Below are 6,666 nucleotides of genomic sequence, written 5' to 3'. Positions count from 1 at the left end.
AAAATTTCAAGACGTATTTCAAACAAGTATTTTTATATTTTGATCCTTCATCTGGAAAATGAGAAAAATATTACACTAATATGTTAATCTGTTATAAGATACAGAACTGTTCTGGAAAGAAAGATGAAAATTATCCAGCTGGTTATAAAGGTCATATCTATAGTGCTGAATCTGCCAGCACTTCCTGTATGCTGGATCTGAAGATAAATCTGCCTATCTTCTGACTTCAGGCTTACCTTGTGAGAGCCAACAGCAGCAATGGCAGTCCAGGTGTGTATAGAAGAAGACATGGTGCATGTGTCATAGTCATTACTATGACACATGGTCAAAGATTAGCCTGAGATGCTTGGAGAAGGGAAAAAAAAAAAAAAAAAAAAAAAAAAAAAAAAGTGTCCTATTTATTTTATGTTTTGTGTAATGGCAATAGCTATACAAATGCAGAAAACATTTAAACATTTATAGGAAACTCACAACATTTTTCTCCTTCTCCTTTACCTTCTTTTCCTTTTCTTCTTCTTCCTCTTCTTTTTCTTTTTCTCTTCCTCTTATCTTGGCCTTTCAGATGTTACATCACATCTATATTACACTAATTTGCTTTCTGTTTTGATACTGATCTCAGTATATGTCCAAATTGCAGACACTGAAATAAAAATAAAATCATGTTTTGTAAATTAACTGATATGACTCTCACAGACTGACAGTTGCCTTAGGCTGCAAATCTTCACAGGACTTAAAGTAGATATTTAGATGATTAGATCAAGCTAAAATCCATGTTATTCTGTGTGACATCCTACAAACACATTGTCATGACTGAAAAGTGCAAGTAAGGCATACCTCACCAGTCACTGGCTTTGAACTGATAAAAGAGTGACAGGAGTATTATAATAATATACTAAGGTAGTTCTTTCTGGCTTACTGACTTGGGATAACGCATCCTTAAAAAGAATTATCTTATTTTAGAAATATATATTGTGTTTCCTATTATATTATTTAAATGCATATTCACACTCCTGCTACAAAAAAAAAATTGTACTCTGACTTACTTATAACAGTGACTACAAATAATCATTTAATGCATCTCTGGATATGTACCTCTATCTGTGGACAATAATGGCCACAGATGAAAAAAAAAAAAAAAAAAACAAAAAACAGATAACAGTGCAAATCACAGAATCACTGAATTGAAGGGGTTGGAAGGGACCTCGAAAGATCATCAGGTCCAACCCCCCTGCCAAAGTAGGTTCCTTAGAGCAGGCTGCCCAGGTAGGCATCATCCAGACAGGCTTTGAATATCTCCAGAGAAGGAGACTCCACAACCTTCCTGGCAGCCTGTTCCAGTGCTCCGTCACCCTCACCGTGAAGAAATTCTTTTGCATGTCAGTGCAGAACTTCCTGTGCTCTATCTTGTGACCATTACTCCTTGTCCTGTCCCTTCATCCACCAGGACCCCCAGGTCCTTCTCCTCAGAGCTCTTCAGCAGGTCATCCCCCAGCCTGTATTGATACATGTGGTTGTTCCTTCCCAGGTGCAGGACTCTACGCTTGCTCTTATTAAACCTCATTTGGTTTCTTCCTACCCGTCTCTCTAGCCTGTACAGGTCTCACCAAATAGTAGTGCAACCTTCTGGTTGTCAGCCACTCCTCCCAGCTTTGTGTCATTGGCATACTTGCTGAGGGCAGACACTATTCCCTCATCAAGGTCATTGATGAAGATGTTGAACAAGACCAGACCCAGCACCGACCCCTGGGGAACACTGCTAGTCACAGGTCTCCAGCCAGACTCTGCTCCTCCGATCACCACCCTCTGAGTTTGGCCAGTCAGCCAGTTCTCAACCCACCTTACTGTCCACTCCTCTATCCCACACTTTCGCAGCTTTGCTATCAGGGTGTCATGGGAGACAGTATCGAAAACCTTGCTAAAGTCAAGGTAGATGACATCCACTGGTCTCCCCTCATCCACCCAGCTGGTGATGCCATCATAGAAGGCAACAAGGTTGGTCGAGCATGACTTCCCCTTGGTGAATCCATACTGACTACTCCTCATAACCTTCTTCTCTTCCAATTGCTTGGGGATGGCATCCAGAACAAGCTGTTCCAATACCTTTCCAGGGACAGAGGTGAGACTGACTGGCCTGTAGTTTCCCAGATCCTCCTTTTTGCCCTTCTCAAATGGTGTTTGCTCCAGCTCAGCATTCCCAAACAGCTCCTGCCAGAACTGAAGAGTTCTCCTGGGAAGTCACGGTATCTATTGTGCTTCAGGATTACAGGTTAATATTTTGAATCGTGCAGTATAACATTTGGCCCCATTTGTAGAATGCAGTCCTTCATACTATGTAATGTTTATAGGAGCTTGCAATCAAACAGAGCAAGAAATAAGAAAAAGTGACTAAATAGAAAGGCACAGTTTTTAATCAAAATTGAAAGCAGGCAGCTAGTTTGGCACCAATGCATGTATGTTATGCAGTAGGAACCATGGTAAGAATCACAATGTATTTCTATTTCAATGCTGACTGATTCCTTCTATGATCTCAGCGAGATTAATTAGGACCTAATTATGTCAACTTTAGTCACACTGATTAATTCTTTACTCATTGAGTAATTCCATATATATAAGAAACTTCAGAAATATAATGAATCTTTTGCAAATAGAAGGAGGCTGAAGTCACTGAAAAATTGATCCCTCCTGGTGTGGAAGCATATCTTGCTGTCTTTTCCCCTTCTCCCTAATCCTAAAAAATTTCTCTGTACAGAACTGAAATGGTTGTTGAAAGAACCTTTTCTTCTTCATTTTTTTTTTTTCCTGTGCAGTTTCAAAATTCATTACATCTATCAATGCTAATACTGGCCTTTAATTTAAGATATTTTTAAACTACATCATCCAGGTTACTCATGTGCAGAGCATACAAAGTCAGGGATATGTTGAATCCAGTAGCCCCAAAGAGGTAAGGTTGCTGCAGTCCCACGCCCTCAGGTCTGAACACTAACAGGGCTGGCCATGTATTGCCACTAGGCACACACAGACAGAGCACAGCTGTACACCATATATCTGTACATGTAAATGTCTCGTCACACAGAGCAACACAGCCACAGATCAACACATTCAGCACTCAAGCACAAACATCACCAACTGAGTCATCCTGTTCCCCTCTGACTGATCAGGGTAGTTTTCCACTAGTAATAAATACATGAATATTTATACATCTTCTTTCTTTCTCTCTCTCTCTCTCTCTCTATATATATATATACTACAAATATGTGTATGTGTATACACACACACATATGTACAAATTGAAGCTCTCCCACAGGTAATCTTAAACACTTATTCTGCTCAGCAGCTGCACCTGGATCCTAGTCTCCCCCATTGCTGGCACCCAAACACAACCAAAGGCCACAATCTCACCCCTTTTCTGGTACAGAGCATTGCATGCACACCCCTCCTATCTAACTGACTCCACTGTCTCTCCAGCAGCTGACTGGGACTCTCCTCTGGACTTATCCTTAGAGAAACACACGTGCCTGTTTCCCAGGTCTCACCAACTAATCACTGGCAAGTTTGGCTTGGCCCTTGCTAGTGCTCACATGCATACCTACACACTCTACAGTTGCTGACAAGGGACTTCTGACTCATGGTCTAACTCCAGTTGCTTCTCTCTGTCTACCTTTCTGCTACCCATCCTTTTTAAAGACTTTGGTTCCTCCTCTAAACATCATGTAATAAGCCTTCTGCAGTCCCACAATACAACCCGTAATGTGTCCCAAATGGGTAATGAATTGGTAACGGACCCCTCATTTTGTAAAATGATCAGAGAACTGTTTTCAGGTGGGTTTCACACCTGGCCCATGGGGATGAAGTTGTCCTGGAACAGCACTGGGAGGGGCCTAGATTGTGTTCCCCTTTCTCCGAGTCCTTAATTTGGGTTCCCATTTGCATTTGTCTCCTTCTGAACAGATGGGCATGTGATGGCCTGAGTAGGGAGGGTATTATGTAGTTTCTCCCTACACCGTCCCTCTATGCTTCCCTACATATATGGGAATGGTCTTAACAGTACATAACAATTAGTAGGTAGGATATTGGTAGGATAACCTAACAAATAGTTCTTGAATATGTTTTTTTGTTGTTGTTGTTTGTTTGTTTTTTTTGTTTTTACATAATGGTGACATCTATATTTAACATGTAAGAAATACAAGCTGAAATTGCTCTTAGGGGAAAAAAAAAAAAAAGAGAGAGAGAGAGAACAAAAAGCATAAGCGAACAAGGAAAGCAAATTGTAAATACAACCGAGGAACCTTGAAAAGTGTAGTGTGCAAGTTAAAGTACCTTGGACAATTCAAACTTTTGTATTTAGCATTTATATAGTCAATAACCTCAACTGACATTGACCTTGGGAGCAAAATGGGGCAATTTTTTCACTTGGGTGAACTGTTATTGCAGAGTTTCTCTAGTGTATTAGACACAAGAATACATTCCATCAACATCAAGTACACGCTATCTTTTTTCATCAGTTTTCTTTTGCTTTGTCCTAATATTGTGATTGTGGTCAGCACAGGGTAAAATATATATATTCTTTGTCTAAACATTAACTTAATCTTTGATGTAATACTACTGAAATCAACTGTTTTATATATATTTTATTTTTGCAGGGAAATTTGTGTATATTTATATTACTTTCTATATAAATATATATTTATTATTTTATATATTTATATTATTTTTTATATAAAATAGGCCATCTCAATGGAAAAAAAAATATATTTTATTGTTATATTTTTAGATTATAAGATTCGTTTATTTTTAATTTTCAGGAATTAGTTTCTAGTTTAAAAGCTTGTTGGCACAGTCTGAAATGTTATAGATGGATTGCAATTAATATACATATACAGGTGATCTGCCAATAAAAAGGATCAGTGATGGAATGTCCTTATATATAAGACTTTTACTGTATTACAATTCAAAACAAGGGACTGACAGCAGTAGTGCATATTATCCGAACAGCCACATATATCAATTGATATATGTTAAGAGATCGTGGTGGCTGTGTTGTAAATATTTATACAGAAACTAGTCTTTGTTCTGCCTGTTATATCAGGATAGAAGTTTATTTTGAGACCAATATTAGAACTAATTACTAGAATATACTGAAATTTCATCCAGACCTGTTGAATGCTCTTAAAACCTAAGATTTCATTTCAAGTTTCTACTTTGTTTCAGGAAAAGAAATTTATTCATGCCCATAGATATGAATTCTTCTATGGTGTTGGTTAAGTTGCACATGGAAACAACTGAGAAGAAACTTTATCGGCTCATTTTCTTCTGAAAATATTTGCCCTCTTTAAAAACAGATTAAAGAAAAAGGAAACAGTATTACTAAACCTACTGTAATTAAGGTAAGGGTGCTGCTTAATTTCATTCAAATTTCATTCACTAATTCCTTTCTACCTTGCATGTGGACATGTACAACTGGTCATATGGATTTATTTTATGTTTACATATTTACCAGTAGCAGGTAAGTTGTCACATTTCAAGCAGAAGCATTTTCTCTCACAGAAAAATCATAAAGAGGTTAATATACAATCAGATGTATGTGTATCATAATGCGAAGAGAAAATAAATAAATAAATAAATAAAATAAACCATGGGGAAGAGATATTATGATTCTAATAAAAATGACTATAACATTCCAGTATATAATATTGAATCTAACAGAGAGAAAATCAATATATATGAAGAAATGGTAACAAATCTGTAGAAACAATATTAATATTCCTATTTACTTTTCATATTTTAGAGATGTGCACTGACATCACGAAAAAGATCCTTCATTGTGTGTAGATTTATTTCTTGAAGTTGCTTCCCCCACAACAGCAAAATAGAATTGTTTTTCTTCATCAGATTTGCAATTATAGGAATTTTGTTAACACAGGCTCTTATTTTTTAAAAAATAAGAAATTTAAAAGTAAAACTGATAACTGACCATTTACTTTCTGTAGCAACTTCAGTATCTCCACAAAAGTAGTTATATACCTTTACATCCTCAACAGAGAAACTCTTTTAGAGGTTTTACTTTGGTGAAGGTAACACAGAAATAACAACAACAGAAAGAATATAAACACTAGCATACTTAAGGATCCAATAATGAATATAGGCCATCAGAATTTGAAATCAAATTCAAACAGGTTTTAACATGTTGGGTGTTGAATACAAAGAACTTGAGATAAGGGCAAACAAAAAACATGCAGTCCATAGGTATCTAAGAAGAATAGAAGACATTTGAGAGAACAAGCAAACCAGCTATTTCAAAAGTAAATACATAGAAAAATATTTGTTATATTATCAGGAAAAAAAAAATACATAGGAAGAGACGTATATATCTCTTACTTTAAAACGATATTTTTCCAATATTCTGTGTAAATGCAGCTTGCTTCAGGAATGCGTTGTTTTATTTTTGACTTATATTATTTGACCAGGCAAGGTTTCAATTTGGCTATTTTGAAGGACTTTCACGTTTCCTTTTTTTCTCTCATCGCTACTTTACGACCACAATGTTCCTATTAACAATCAATTTGATATTACTCAGTGATATACCTGTCCCAAAGCCAGATACAGGAGGCATCATGGTCCCGATGCACTGTTTCATAAACACTAACAAGAAAAGCAGAAAACAAAGAA

At 36.8% G+C, this 6,666-nt stretch overlaps 1 long non-coding RNA gene across 1 annotated transcript; it reads right to left on the bottom strand.

The window, feature by feature from the left end:
- Nucleotides 1–236: 236 nt before the first annotated feature.
- LOC119718066 (uncharacterized) lies at nucleotides 237–3,665 on the bottom strand. Its single transcript, XR_005268670.2, has 3 exons — nucleotides 3,587–3,665; nucleotides 496–640; nucleotides 237–345 (listed from the first exon to the last, which is right to left on the bottom strand). It is a non-coding gene; the product is annotated as an uncharacterized lncRNA (long non-coding RNA).
- Between the last annotated feature and the right edge of the window lie 3,001 nt (nucleotides 3,666–6,666).

The sequence above is a fragment of the Anas platyrhynchos genome, chromosome 1 (assembly GCF_047663525.1).
Source record: "Anas platyrhynchos isolate ZD024472 breed Pekin duck chromosome 1, IASCAAS_PekinDuck_T2T, whole genome shotgun sequence".
Taxonomy (NCBI): Eukaryota; Metazoa; Chordata; class Aves; order Anseriformes; family Anatidae; genus Anas; species Anas platyrhynchos.
The sequence above is the reverse complement of the archived record's forward strand: the minus strand, read 5'-3'. Positions and strand labels throughout refer to the sequence as shown.